At 43.6% G+C, this 16112-nt stretch overlaps 1 protein-coding gene across 1 annotated transcript in view; it reads right to left on the reverse strand.

Moving 5' to 3' along the window:
* CDS2 (CDP-diacylglycerol synthase 2) overlaps positions 1–16088 on the reverse strand; it is a 103533-nt gene extending 87445 nt beyond the window's left edge. The window contains exon 1 of the mRNA XM_075858537.1: positions 16005–16088. The gene's annotated coding sequence lies outside the window, so the exon portion shown is untranslated. The remainder of the gene's footprint in view (positions 1–16004) is intronic.
* Between the last annotated feature and the right edge of the window lie 24 nt (positions 16089–16112).

A 16112-nucleotide genomic window follows, 5' to 3' on the forward strand; every position in this document is an offset into this window, starting at 1 on the left:
TGTCCAGATGGGGGGTAGGGTAAATCTGTTGTCCTGGAATGTGAGAGGTATGGGGGAGATAGCTAAAAGGCGGGCTATATTTGATTATTTGAAAGGGAAGGCCGCTGGAGTGATAGGCTTACAGGAAACTCATCTTACTGCTGATACGGTGCAACAGATACATAGGGTATGGGTACGACACAGCTTTAATTCTTTTCATTCTACATACTCGAGGGGGGTTAGCCTCCTAGTGCATAGAGATGTACCGTTTAGCCGTTTAGATTCCTTTAAAGATAGGGATGGGAGATATGTTGGGGTGCATTGTAAATTGTTTAATTGGGAATGTATACTTGTGGTGATGTATGTGCCTCCCCCGTACTCTGTGGTACCAATGAGAGAGGTGTTGGAGAAACTGGCTGGCTGGCCTATGATACCGAACATATTGATGGGAGATTTTAATAATATAATGGATAAAGGGTGGGATAAATTTCCAAACGGCGGGGGGGGGGGGGGGGGAGAGAGATGTTTGTCTGACAAGGTTTGGTAAATACATGACGGAAGTTGGGCTCACGGATATTTGGCGGGCAAATTGGCCATCTACTACGCAATACTCGTGTGTATCATCTACATATGGATCACTGTCCCGAATAGACCTAATGTTTAATAATGGAATAGGGATGGAATGCTATGAAAGGAGGAAGATGAGTTACATGAGGGCATAAGGCCTTGTTTTTATGCAGTTTTATGTTGGGCTAAGGTTAAGCTGCAGTTCATGTGCCATTGATAGTTGGAGGTGAGGAAAGTGCTGTCAGTTCAAGGGCAGACTGAGATGTTGGAGTCATTAAAAATACTAATTGTTTATTGAGGAGGAGGTAGCGGGAAGCTCTTGGTTTTGAGGTTAACACTGTAGGGGAAAAAGAATGTGTCTTTACAAAGTGAGTGGGAAGCTGTATGGTCATAGAGGTGAAGTTTTCTTCACCAGCCCGGGCCCTCTTAGGAGGGTATGTTTATGGATAGTTGGGGGGGTTAGGGTGGGGGGAGGGGAGAGGTTTTGGAGGGAAAGGGAGTTTGCAACGCAGTACATTCAGATAGCCACTGGAGGTAATGGGAATAGCCACTGTCAAAAGCGAGAAATGTCCAGATGGGGGGTAGGGTAAATCTGTTGTCCTGGAATGTGAGAGGTATGGGGGAGATAGCTAAAAGGCGGGCTATATTTGATTATTTGAAAGGGAAGGCCGCTGGAGTGATAGGCTTACAGGAAACTCATCTTACTGCTGATACGGTGCAACAGATACATAGGGTATGGGTACGACACAGCTTTAATTCTTTTCATTCTACATACTCGAGGGGGGTTAGCCTCCTAGTGCATAGAGATGTACCGTTTAGCCGTTTAGATTCCTTTAAAGATAGGGATGGGAGATATGTTGGGGTGCATTGTAAATTGTTTAATTGGGAATGTATACTTGTGGTGATGTATGTGCCTCCCCCGTACTCTGTGGTACCAATGAGAGAGGTGTTGGAGAAACTGGCTGGCTGGCCTATGATACCGAACATATTGATGGGAGATTTTAATAATATAATGGATAAAGGGTGGGATAAATTTCCAAACGGGGGGGGGGGGGGGGGGGGAGATGTTTGTCTGACAAGGTTTGGTAAATACATGACGGAAGTTGGGCTCACGGATATTTGGCGGGCAAATTGGCCATCTACTACGCAATACTCGTGTGTATCATCTACATATGGATCACTGTCCCGAATAGACCTAATGTTTAATAATGGAATAGGGATGGAATGTGTGGAGGGGGTGGAATATTTGCCACGATCGCTGTCTGATCATTCTCCAATGTTGCTAAAGCTCCGAACAGGTTTACAGACGGGGGGGGCTGAGAATGCACTGGAGGCTCAACCCATTTTGGATACGCTTGGTGGGGGAGGAGACCATAACCATGAGCTTGAGAGAATACTTCGAATTTAATAAGGGTACGGTTCCTACAGATATTCTGTGGGATGCTATGAAGGCGAATATAAGAGGGGTGTATATAAGGGAGATTACCCACATAAAAACTAAGACAAGGCAAATGGGTCAACATTTGACGGATCGGGTGACAATAACAGAGGTGAGCCACGTTACCAATAACAATGCGGAAACTTTAGCCCAATGGAAGGCGGCTCAAAAATTGCTCAGGGAACATCAGATGGAGCAGGCAGCTAATAAAAGATTGTTTTTGCAACAAAAATACTATGAGGAGGGCGAGATGACGGGCAGATTGTTAGCAAATATCGCACGGCCGGCGCGGGAGAGTGCGTTCATACATCAGATAAGGACAGCAAGTGGGGCTCTGGTGGAGGAAACAGGAGATATATTAGGTGTGTTGACATCATTTTATAAGGAATTATATCGCACTAAGGTGGACTATCCGGAGGATCTTCTGTCAGAATATCTGGCAGAAATGACATGGGTTACTTTGGGAGAGGAAGAGAAGGAGGGGTTGGAGGAATCAATTACTTTAGAGGAAATACAGGAAGCGGTGAGTTCTATGGCGAATGAAAAGGCCCCAGGGATAGATGGTATACCCACTGAACTGTATAAAACATATGGAGAGACGGTTCTGCCAGAGTTACTGGAGGTGTTCCAGGATAGTTTCGCCAGAGGGCGATTACCGCAGACAATGTATGAAGCTGCTATAGTTGTGATTCCTAAAGATGGGAAAGATCGGACGCAACCTGACTCTTACAGACCGATATCTCTGTTGACCACAGACATAAAAATTTTAGCTAAAGTACTAGCTAATAGGTTGTCGCGAGTAGTGACTACAATAGTAGGGATGGATCAGTCGGGATTTATGCCAGCACGTTCTACAGCAGTTAACTTACGTAGACTTTTCTTAAATTTGCAGAGAGATGCTCCGGATATGCGGTGTAGAGCAGTGTTGTCGTTAGATGCCGCCAAGGTGTTTGATAGTGTGGAATGGAGTTACTTATGGGCTGTATTGGAGCGGATTGGCTTTGGACGGAATTTTATTAAATGGGTACAATTATTGTATAAGGAACCGGTGGCTCGGATCAGAGCAAATGGAAGGATGTCGGACTCTTTTAGGTTGGAGAGGGGGACGAGACAGGGGTGCCCACTCTCTCCGTTACTGTTTGCACTAGCGATTGAGCCACTAGCAAATATGGTAAGACAACATCCGGGGATAGAAGGGTTTCGTTGTGGAGAGTTGGAGGAGCGTATAGCATTATACGCGGACGATATACTGCTGTTCCTGGGGGAGATAGATCATTCACTGCCAGTGATAATGACGATATTGGAGAGGTTTGGCAGGTTTTCGGGATTAAAAATTAATTGGAGTAAGTCGGCGTTGTTACCACTCCAGCCAGTGAATACACCATTGATGATTGGAGGAACTGAAGTGCCGTGTGTACGGAAATTTAAATATCTGGGGATTACGGTATCAGCAAGGGTGCAGGACTTTGTCGAGTTGAATGTGATACCATTAATGAATAAATTAACAGATAGGACCAAAGTCTGGCTTGGGTTGCCGCTGTCAGCACTGGGACGAGCAAATCTCATCAAAATGATTCTGATGCCCCAGGTTCTCTATATTATGCACAATGCCCCAGTGTGGTTGCCGAAACACTGGTTCAGGAGAATACATAATTTGTTTAGAGACTTAGTATGGAAAAGGGGGGTCCCCAGGATAAAAATGGAAAAGCTACAATTACCAGCAGAACAGGGGGGGTTAGCTATTCCAAATGCGTGGATATACTATCTAGCAGCCCAAATACAACACTTTAAAGGATGGAAGAATAGGGAGGAGTGGAACTCTAGTGGGAAACTAGTATACTATCTGGGTCAAAGAACGAATTTATTAGAGGCCATGGAGTCGCATAAATTACGGAGAGAGGCGAGAGGGAAACCGACTCTGCTACTATTACATAAAGTTTGGTGGGAAAGTAAGAAGATATTGGGGATTGCAGGATGCTCCAATTATATGCCTTTATGGGATAATCCATATCTATGGGAGGTTAATATTTTGGAAGGATTTCAGGATTGGGAACAAGCAGGGATCAGATATGTGCACCAGATATATGAAGGAGGTACTCTTAAGCTTTTTGCGCAGCTACAGGAAGAGTTTGGACTCTCACATAGGCGGTTCTACCAATATCTTCAGCTCAGGCATGCGATGCAGACACAAGAGAGGATGGTGGATTTGAGTTGCTCCACTATGGGAGGGATGGAACGGGTGCTGGAGGCCCAGGACACTAAGGGGCTTATTTCGGTGCTATATAGTATGCTACTTACCAAATTCCTAGGAGATCAGTTGGTGGAGACTAGACGTAAATGGGAAGAGGATGTAGGGACGATAGCGGATGAAGAATGGGAGGAATTAATCGGATCGCCCAAAATAATCTCTATTAGTGTAGCACACAGGAGGTCGCAACTCTTTCTGCTGCATAGGGTGTATAGGACACCTAAGGTGATGTGGCAAATGCGAATTAGAACAACAAAAGAGTGTCCCAGATGTATGTTTGATGGAGCAGATATAAAACATATGTTTTGGAGTTGCCCGAGGCTGAATGTATATTGGAAAGCAGTTAAGGGAATGGTATCTAGAGTATATGGTAGAGATTTCCCACTGGAACCTAAGATCTTTTTATTGGGTTTTATGGGGGAGGAAGTAGGAGATGGGGTAGAATTACTGGCTATAAAAAAGGTTCTGTACCATGCTAGGAAATTAATTGCAAAATATTGGCTGCAGGCGGATCCCCCGGAGGTGGCTGAGCTAGTTGGATATGTTAATCACACGGTATCACTGGAACACCGAATATATCTAAAAAGAGGGGCAATACATAAATATGAGAAGCAATGGAGTAAATGGGTGAACACCTATAGTAATGCGGCACATTAGATGAGATTTGAAGGTGGACTGAAGCATATATATGTTTAAGGTATGGTGGGATCACGGGCTGGCATACAGGAAGGAGGGAAGAGGTGGAGAGACTTGGCGAATCAAGGAACAGAGGAGGTACTGCGAAGGGGGGGAGTTCGGGTGTTAGGGTTAGGGAAGGGGATATATATACTGGTACAACTAATGATGATGAAATGCAAAGTGTAATGTAAATTACAGGAATTTTGTTCTAAGCACAAGATGTTATGCTGTTACTTTGCTTTTTCTCCTGTTGACTGATTTCTTTGTACTTTATCAGAAATGAAAAGGATGTATAATTCATGTTGTATTTTCAATAAAAACTTGTCTGATTTAAAAAAAAAAAATTATCTTTTCCTGTGGGAGGAAAGACATTTTTCTGTGGGAATCTAGATGAATCCCTAGAAAAACTTTCCTTTTTGAAGGGAACAGGTCTGATTTTTTTTATATTTATACTCCAACCCAGACTCTGTAGGATCTGCTGTGTCTGGATGATTTTTTAGGCAAGTAGCATCGGGTGCATCTAAATAAGGAATGATCTGAATACCTTGAAGCCTGAGAAATACCACTATCTCCACCATCCCTTTTGAGAATATCCTGGGAGCTGATGATATCCCAAATGGGAGGGCCCTGAACTGATAATGCACTACTTTTTGTTTTTCCAGTCTGGCAAACCTTAGGAATTTTTTATATTTCTGATGGATATGGATGTGATAGTAGGCATCCTATAGGTCTATTGTAGCCATCATAGAATCTTGATCTATTAGAGGTATTGATGATTTTATAGATTCCATTTTGAATTTGTGGTAAGCTATAAATCTGTTTAAGGGTTTGAGATTTATGATTATCCTGTAGGATGAATTTGGTTTTTTGACTAGAAAGGGGCGGGAGTAGTGACCTAACCCTCTTTCTATTGGAGGGACACAGGAAATAACTTCCTGTGCTAATAATTTTTGAAGACCTTCTCTTAGCGCAATTCTCTGTGAAGAATCTTGAAGGGATGTGACGATCATATTTCTGGGGGGAAAGAAGATAAACTCAATTTTGAACCCCTCCTCTATAGAAGAAAGAATCCACTGGCTTTTGTTATTTTGTTATCACTTTCCACTGTACTAGGTGGTTCGAGATCCCCCCCCCCCCGCAATCTTGGCGTCATTGTTTATCACGGTATGGTCTATTTTGTTTAAGGAAGATATTTTTCCCTTTTCTACCTTTTTGGTAATTCCACCTACTGTTTTTTCCTTTCCTCTATAATTTTGGGACTGACCACGAAACGGTATGAAAGGACTGCTTTTTCTTTGGAGCTTTGGGTTCCGGAAGGGTCTTCCTTTTATCGGAAGCCTTTTCCAAGATGTCATCTAGGTCCGGCCCAAACACATATTCCCCTTGGAAGGGGAAAACACATAGTTTTGTTTTTGACAGAGGGTCCCCTGTCCACATTTTTAGCCAGAGCTCTTCTAGTTGTATTGGAAAGCGCTCCTGCTCTTGAAGCAATCCTGATGGATTCAGCTGAAGCGTCAGCTAGAAATCCTGTTGCTTTAGCTAACAGAAAGGAAGCGATTATGTCCCTTCTCTTAGGTGAAAGTCTAACTGATTTAACCATCTATAGATGGATCTTGCGACGCAGGTCGCCCCTATATTTACTTATAGTAAGGCCAAAGAAGCTTCCCATGACTTTTTTAATAGGCTGTCAGCCTTTCTATCTAGTGGGTCCTTTAATTGTGAAGAATCTTCAAAGGGTAAGATAGTGTTTTTTCCCAGTTTGGCAACCTGAATGTCAATTTTTGGAACTTCCATCCATTTTAATGTGTCTTCATCCAGTGGAAATCTATCTTTTATTTCCGCTGGCCAAGAGACCTATTTTTCAGGAAATTTCCATTCATCTTTAATGAGTCCTTAAAGATTTACATGGATGGGAAAGCATAGTTTCTTTTTTGCCTAGTAGTAGTCTAGAAAACATTTCGTCCTGGATTGTACTAGTCTCTTCTACCCCCATAGTGCTTCTTACTGCATTAAGAAGTTCTTGCATATTTTCATTTGAAATGTAATACTTTTCTTGTTTTTGGGGAGCAGAAGGTCCTGGCAATTCTCCTTACTCTAGGATATCACCCGATAGAGAGGGAAGGTAACTACCCCCTTCAGACCCTGAATCCTCTTCTGCCACAATTTTCCGTTTTTTAGGTGTGGGAGGGGGCTGAGAAGGAAAATATGCCTGAGAGAAGGAGTCCAAAGAAGATTGGATCTCCTTCTTGACCATTCCCTTAATCTCTTCCATAAATGATGGTTGTTCCTCCCTGATGATATTCTCTGTGCAGGAATGGCATAGGGGCTTTTTGTGACATATGGTACATTTATGAGATATGGGTTCTCTCTTAGGCTTCCTAGACGTCTCACACTGAAACAACAATATGGAGGGAAATAGTTAGGTAACTAATTCCCATAAAAATATTCTCATAACCAGAATACTTACTGGGTTGGAAAACATGCAAGGCTCCACCACACCCGGCTTGGATGCAGGCTTATCAGACTCAGACATGGTGCAGGCAAGATAGGAGTGATACAAAAACAGTTCTACTTGAGAGAATGAGGACTCATGTCCGGGTGACCTTAAACCTGGATCACCGGGACTAGCGTGATGATGACCACCAATCACCAGCGCGCTCCTCCTCTGCTTGCTCTTGGAAGCTCTGCAATTGCAGCACATTCCATGTGGACGCCAGTAACAGGGCGCTGCCATGACACTTCTGGCGTTCGCAACCGGAAGTACGTCACTCCGGAAGTGATGTACGCGTGCATTCCACCGTGGAACGCACGCTATAAGCAGCAGAGGGCTTCCTGTTTTACAGGTGGAGCGGCCGGCTGGGGAGCTCAGGGACGACCAGAGCCGGCACCTTGTTTTTACCTCAGCTTTACCCGAAGGCGCAGGAGAGGCGAATGGGGTCCCAAGTTCAAGGAAGATGGGAGCAGTGTTTTTAAAAGAGGAGGTGAGACACGACCACTCACTGCCTGGTGATTTATTTTTAAAGTAGGCTAACCGACTGACACCAGCCCAGCCGGCAGCAACCTTTTGATATACCCAATAGGGACAGGAAAGAACACTGGAGAGGGAGGCGGGAAGGGGCTATTTAACCTCTTGTGTGATTTCCTGTCCCAATTAGAGGCGGAGCTGTGGTGCTGTCATGGAGGGTAAGTGAGAAAAGATGGATCACTTCGACCATGCATTGATTACCGTTGGTTAAACCAAATCATGGTCAAAATCAAGTACCCCTTGCCGCTTATCTCCGATCTGTTAGACAGGATTCGTTTAGCCAAGGTTTTCACTAAGCTGGATCTATACGGGGCCTATAACCTGATCCGTATCTGCAAGGGTGACGAATGGAAAACCGCATTTAACACCCGAGACGGTCACTACAAATATCTCGTAATGCCCTTTGGACTGTGTAATGCTCCAGCAGTGTTTCAATAATTTGTAAACCACATCTTTCGTGATCTTCTGTATGTCTGTGTGGTGGAGTATCTGGACGACATCTTGATCTACTTACCTGATCTGATGATGCATCGGAAGCATGTACGCCAAGTTTTGTAGCGGTTATACGCGACACTCGAGAAGTGCGCATTTGAAAATAAATCCTTGCCCTTCCTGGGTTAATTATTTCTGATCGTGGTCTTCAAATGGATCCGGAAAAGGTGAAGTCCGTCTTGGAGTGGCCACGTCCACAGGGTCTCCAAGCTTTACAGAGGTTTCTTGGATTCGCTAATTTTTATTGCTCTCATCTCTGCTCTTACCAAGACTGAGGACTGGACCCCTGAGACAGAGTCAGCATTCTCCAACAACAAGAGCGCCTTCACTTCTGCCTGTTGTTCATCATCCTAATGTGACTCAACCGTTTTCCTTCGAGGTTGATGCCTCTTCCATTGGTGCTGGAGCTCTCAAGTTTCAAAAGAATTCCAAGGGAAAGGCAAGTATCATGTGGATTTTTCTCCAAACTCCTCTCTCCTGATGAGCGCAACTACTTCATTGGGGACCAAGAATTACGCGCTGTCAAACTGGTCTTGGAGGAGTGGCGACACCTTCTGGAGGGGACTGCTCATCCCATCATCATCTTCACTGACCATAAAATCTTACATATTTGCAGTCTGCACAGCGACTAAATCCTCAAGCCAGATGGTCGCTGTTCTTCACCAGACCGATGCCCTGTCCCGGTCATTCGAGACAGACGACTCTGAAGAAAGTCTGCAACGCATTATTGATCCTTCTAGGATTATTGCTGTAACCCCTCTACAGATCAAGGACAATCCCACTGGAAAATTTTTTGTTCGTCTTGCGGACAGAAAAATAATTCTCCGCTGGGGACATAATGCCATACTGGCTGGGCACCCTGGCATCCGTTAGGCTCGGGACTTTATTGGTCGTCACTAATGGTGGCCCACCCTACTTAAAGATGATTTGGACTATGTTTTCTCCTGTACTAACTGTGTCTTAAACAAATCTACCCATTCCAAACCTGCTAGTCTGCTTCAACCTCTGCCAGTGCCTAATGCCCCCTGGCAACACATCGCCATGGATTTTGTTACAGACTTTTCTCCTTCTGCTGCATGTACTACTGTCTGGTTAGTGGTGGACCGTTTTTCCAAGATGGCACATTTCGTTCCTTTAACTGGCCTTTCCCCAGCTCCTCCTCTGGCAAATCTGTTCATCCAGCACATATTTCGTCTGCACGGATTACCCCTCCATATTGTGTTTGACCGGGGTGTACAGTTCACGTCTAAGTTCTGAAGAGCCCTGTGTAGTTTGTTAGATGTGAAGCTGCTTACCACCCAGAGTCTAATGGTCAAGTGGAAAGGATCAACCAAATTCTAGAACATTATCTTTGTCCTTTTGTTTCTGTTCAACATGTCAATTGGGTGCAGCTTCTGCCTTGGGCGGAATTCTCATACAATAACCATACAAGTGAGTCTTCTGCTACCTCTCCGTTCGTCATTGTACAGAGTCAGCATCCACGAGCTCCTCTTCCTGTGCCAGCCATGTCTCAAGTGCTTGCAGCCAATTCTTCCTTCAGGACTTTCCTTCACATCTGGCAGCAAACCAAGTCTGCGATACTTCAGGCGGTTGATCGCATGAAAAAATATGCAGATAGGAAAAGAAAAGTTCCTCCTCAGTTTTCCCCCCAGAGTCAAGGTCTGGCTGTCTTCAAAAGAACATTCGTCTTAAGAATCCTCCCACAAATTTGCTCCCAAGCTCCTCGGCCCTTTCGAGGTTTTTCAACAAATAAACCCTGTGTCCTATAAGCTTCAGCTGCCTCCTACCCTCAAAATTGCTAACTCGTTCCATGTGTCCCTCCTAAAGCCTGTGGTCCTGAACCGTTACAGTAAATCTCCTGGTTGTACAGTTGCTCCCAGTGGTTCTTCTGACATATTTCAGGTTAAAAAGATCCTGGACTACAAGAGGGGTAGGAGGGAAGACTTTTTATCTGGTGGACTGGAAAGGGTTTGGTCCTGAGGAGAGGTCTTGGTAGCCAGACGAGAACATTAATGCCCCAGCTCTCATCCAGAAGTTCCTCCTACGCTCTGGACCTAAGAAGAGGCGTAAGGGGGGGTACTGTTGTGCCCGTAGTTGCTGACCGCGGGCACATCATACTCACCGGCAGCTGTCGGAAGTTGAGGGAGCTTGCCGGCATCTCCCTCTCCGGAGACGCCAGCACACGCGGCTGCAGTTCTCCACTGCTACCCCAAGGGGCCAGCGCGCTCTAGTAAAATGTCCCTATCCAATCCCAACGCATCCTGGACTATAAAAAGGACTGCCCTCTTCCTCCTTGCCTGAGCGTTGTGTCTACCCATATTCGTCCTTGCAAATTGTCCCTTAGTTGTATCCTGTGTTCCCGTATCCACTAATTGTTTGTTCCAGTGCGAAGTCCAGTTCCTCATCTGTGCCAAGTGTCTGCCAAGTCTTCTATCCAGGTACCCTTGTCCTAAAGACTATCATTGACTTTTGTTTGGCCAGCTGCTACTCCGCTACGGCGGAGCGGCCTAGTGGGTCCACATACCCCACAGCCGTGACACAATGGAGATTTACTAAACTAATGGTGTGCCAGTCTCTTTCCCAGTGCAACGTGCTACAGATTTATCAACAGAGCGCAAACATCAGACCTGGACACTATTCATAAATCACCCCTCCCTCCCAGTGTCTCTGATTGGACGAGTTTCTCAGTTATGTCCCCAAAGAGAGGAGATATATGAAAGCTGTCACACGCAACAGATTTTGTTGCAGAAATTTCTGCGAATGAATATCTGTTACATTCATCTGAATGGAACTTACAGAGATCCATGCAACTGCTGCAGAAACCTCATTCTGATGAATGTACCCGATCTTCAGTCATATAAATTTCTACAACAAAGTCTGCTGCATGTGACTGCACCCTAAACAAGAAAAAAAAAACCGCATTATAAACCGTGATGCAATGATGCCTTACAGCTCTTTTTACTTTAGTAATCCATTTCAATTCCATAAAGTAGACTCCATATGTTCCTTAGCATTTCGTTTAAACATATAATTCTGCTGAGAGAACTGCACAGGACTTTTATGACATGATTATTTATATCTGATAGAAACACAATGAAAAGACAGAACAAATTCTAAAGATGATCTGTATATTTTTTTTATAAGGCAGTCAATATGCAGACTCCTTAATGTTGTCTAAAGAGCTTTAAATGTTTTTTCCTCATATACAGAACTCTAAAACCTCTTCTTACAATGTTCCATTACGAATATCTTTAAAAATACATGAAATACCCATCCTTTTATGGCTTTGATAGAAAACAAGATACCAGGGCTGGGATGAGGAGTAGACGGCCACCTAAGGTGCCATTAAGGGGGTTAGCGCAATTTATGGTTAAAAAAACCAAAAACAATGCTCTGCCTTTGTACAACCGAGTAGATGCTGTGTCTGATCTGCTGATTATGCTATAAGTGCAAGGGGATGATGAAAGCTTTCCTTCAGTACATTGACAAAGGGAACAGTGACTGTCGCACAGGAATAGACTTTTACTGTGTGACAGGAGCTATGTAACCAATCAGCACTACCCCATTGAGGAAAGCAGAATATTCAGGAGATGGAGCAACTGGAGCCTAGGAGATGAGCTACAGGAACTAGTGGACTCTACTACAGATACATATTGCATTGAGAACTGCACACGAGTGGAGGGGATGGAAGGGAATAAAAAGTATGTATTTTAAATAAGAACACTAGCGATTGGTCTCAAGTGGGAGGGGGTGCAAGAGAGGGTAAATACAATGACTTTTAACAGCTATAATGCTAAACTTCACAGACCAATGGTTATGGGACACATTCTAAAAATCTCCTGTCTTGGGCACCAAGATAACTTGTTCCTCCCCCACAAGATACTACCAGAAGATCTGATTTAATCATATAAATTAGAAATCTAATCTAAAAATAAATAAGACAAAGTATAAGCATAATTTTATTTTGAATGTATTCTTCTTTGTATTGAAGAAATCAGGAAGATTTATTAATTTTGGAGGGAGGTGAGCATGTGCTATAGTATATATATATATATATATATATATATATATATATATATATATAAAAAAAGATGAACACCATTTTACCATATTTAGGATCTGTTCACGTCTGCGTTCTTGGTTTCCGTTTATAGCAGAAACCAGAATTCAGTGCCGAATAAAATTTGATGGGATCTGCGCCACAGGCTCCAAACGGAGGCTCTGATGCAGATGTGAACATAGCCATAAGGCCCATTTACATGCTTGTTCCAGATCATTGGTCCATGTAAACATGGCAGCGATCAGCCGACAAGCGAGCAAACCTTAGTTGGCTGATTGCATCCTTTGTGCAGCACATCTTCCCGTGTAAACAGAGGCTATGCTGCCGCCAATATGCAAACTATATGGGTACTAAATAATCGCTTGTCCTCATACAGTTTGCATAGCCTTTGTAAAAGAGCCTTTAATCATTTCGCCTCCAGAGGTTTTTGGACATTTTGCATCTCTGTTAGCCAGGTCAATTTTCACACTTTTGACATGTGCAAATAAAACCTAAATTAAAAAGTAAAGAATCATACTAAACCCCCCATAACTTCATATTTTTTGAAAGTAGACACCTTGAACATTGTGAAAACACCCCTCAGCACTTTATACACACAGGAACTCTCGCGCAATTTTATTTATCAAAGTGCAATTTTTCATAAAAAATGCATACAAATTGATATTTGTGGCTAAAAGTGTGACCAAAGCAGAAAATTAGACAGACCACACATCCTAAAAATAGAAGCTCAATATGTGCAAAATTCATACCCACCATTAATGCTTTTATCTACATGCACACATCTTCATAAAATCACCAGAACTTAAGAGCCCAGAAATCTGGTTTTAGGGTATGTTTACGCAGGTCAAATACGCTGCAAAAAAAGTACGCAGGGCCAACGACCCAGAACTCGCAGGGAATTTTCGGCCGAAAGACAGCACCAATCGCTGCTACGGAAAGCAGAGAAAAAAATCAAAATAATACTGGCATTGCCATAGCAACGTGTCCCTGCTCCCCACCTCTTTTCTCCGTGCAGCCCGGCCTCCTGGGATGACGTCGCAGCCCATGTGACTGATACAGCCTGTGATTAGCTGCAGCAGTCACATGGGATGAAACGTCATCCCAGGAGGTCGAACACATGAACGCAACGCTATGATGACGCCTGGGGGGCAAGTATTAACCTTTTTATCAATTGTTTTTTTCTGATATGCGATTTTTTTCAGTGGATTCCACTGCAAAAATTGCAATAAAAGAGCAGCGATTAAACAGCATAAATTGACATGCTGTGGATCAAGAAACAGCACCACAGGTCAATTTATGAACTCTGCTGCTGCTATAATACGCTGCGGATTTTCCAGTGTTTACGCTGTGTGTGAACATAGCCTAGACTGCGTAAACACTGCAGATTTTCCGTAACGGATTTCATTGCGGAATATCCGCAGCGTAATACAGTAGCAACAGAGTGGGTGAGATTTCAACAAGTCTTATCCACATGCTGCGTAAAAAAAGGCAGAAAAAAAACTTCAGAAATTGCCATGCGATGCTGTTTCTTAATCTGCCAAATCTGTCAATTTATGTTTCTGGATCGCTGCTTTTCTGTTGCGGGTTTCCCCTATTGAATTCGATGGGGGGGGGGGGCTTGGGGGGACCACAATAAATAGCAGATGTTGCAATTTTTGCGGTGAAAAAGCTGTGATTCCAATGCAAAAATAGCAACTCAGAAAAACAAATATACTTACCCAGATCTCTCTGCTTCTGCGTCCAGCCCGGCCTCCAGGGATGATGTTTCATACCATGTGACTGCTGCAGCGATCACATGGGAGGAAATGTCATCCCAGGACGTCATGCTGCAGGACCTCAGAGGAACACATTGCCATGACTACAGGTAAATTAAAGAGGCTCTGTCACCAGATTATAAATGCCCTATCTCCTACATAATCTGATCGGCGCTGTATTGTAGATAACAGTGGTTTTTATTTTGAAAAACGATCATTTTTGAGCAGGTTATGAACAATTTTAGATTTATGCTAATTAGTTTTTTAATAGGCAACTGGGCGTTTTTTACCGAGTGGGCGTTGTAAAGAGAAGTGTATGACGCTGACCAATCAGCGTCATACACTTCTCTCCATTCATGTCCATTTGTACTCAGCACAGCGTGATTTTGCGAGATCACGCTGTGCTGTCACATACACCCACATTAACTTTACTGAAGTGTCTTGAGAGTGAATAGACATCACCTCCAGCCAAGACGCCATGTCTATTCACAATCCCAACACTTTGGTAAAATTTTTGAGGGACTTACACAGCACAGTGTGATCTCGCGAAATCACGCTGTGCTGAGTACAAATGGACATGAATGGAGAGAAGTGTATGACGCTGATTGGTCAGCGTCATACACTTCTCTTTACAACGCCCACTTGGTAAAAACACACCCAGTTATCTAATTAGCATAAATCTAAAATTGCTCATAACTTACTCAAAAATTATCGTTTTTCAAAATAAAAACCACTGTTGTTATCTACATTACAGCGCCGATCAGATTATGTAGTAGATAGGGCACTCATAATGTGGTGACAGAGCCTCTTTAAGTCTTTTATGTTAATTTTTTTTACCCATTTTCTGCATCTTCCAGCCAAAAAACGGCACCACAATTTGGTGCGGTTTCTTTTCGGCCGGAATTCCCTGTGGGCTCCAGGTTGGATACGCTGTGTACTTTTACTCAGTGTAGCCGCCCTGTGTGAACATACCATACACGTGGTTTTTTTCTTGCTTTGGTTTTACCCACTGAAATTATTTGGCTGGGTTCACACAACCTATTTTCAGACGTAAACGAGGCGTATTATGCCTCGTTTTAAGTCTGAAAATAGGGCTACAATACGTCGGCAAACATCTGCCCATTCATTTGAATGGGTTTGCCGACGTACTGTGCAGACGACCTGTCATTTACGCGTCGTCGTTTGACAGCTGTCAAACGACGACGCGTAAAAATACAGCCTCGTCAAAGAAGTGCAGGACACTTCTTTCAGACGTAATTTGAGCCGTTCTTCATTGAACTCAATGAAGCACAGCTCAAAATTTACGGCTGTCAGAGAAGCCTCGCAAAATGCGAGGAGCAATTACGTCTGAAACGAGGCAGCTGTTTTCCCCTGTAAAGTCTGTCATTTCAGATGTAAAAGCCTGCTACCGTGTGCACATACCCTTAGGGGGAAAACAGCTGCAAATCTGCATGGAAATGCCATTCAATACCATGCAGGCCCCTGTTCACACTGTGTATTAGCCTGTGTTCAGTGTCAACGTCTGAAGAGTGCCACAAACGTATGTAACTATGTCTATATAATGTTGCATAAATTTATATGTTGTTGTGGTGAGTTATTTCAGCCAGAACATAGATAATCCGGTATGTGTGAACATACCCTTATAACAATATATAGTTATACACTACAGAAATTCTGTTTACATTCTTCCTTGATCTAAAAAAAGGTCCAGACATCACACCACCGTATTACAGCTCATATACATGGGCATACAGTACACTCACTCCTCGCTGGGCGCCTGTCACCCGCTTCTATTTTCAACAGACAAGGAGCGCTGAAGGCGGGAAACGAATTTGGCGCCCTTCTCCTTTAGGTGACGCGGCTATCACGTG

This window comes from Rhinoderma darwinii, chromosome 3, assembly GCF_050947455.1.
Source record: "Rhinoderma darwinii isolate aRhiDar2 chromosome 3, aRhiDar2.hap1, whole genome shotgun sequence".
Classification (NCBI taxonomy): Eukaryota; Metazoa; Chordata; class Amphibia; order Anura; family Rhinodermatidae; genus Rhinoderma; species Rhinoderma darwinii.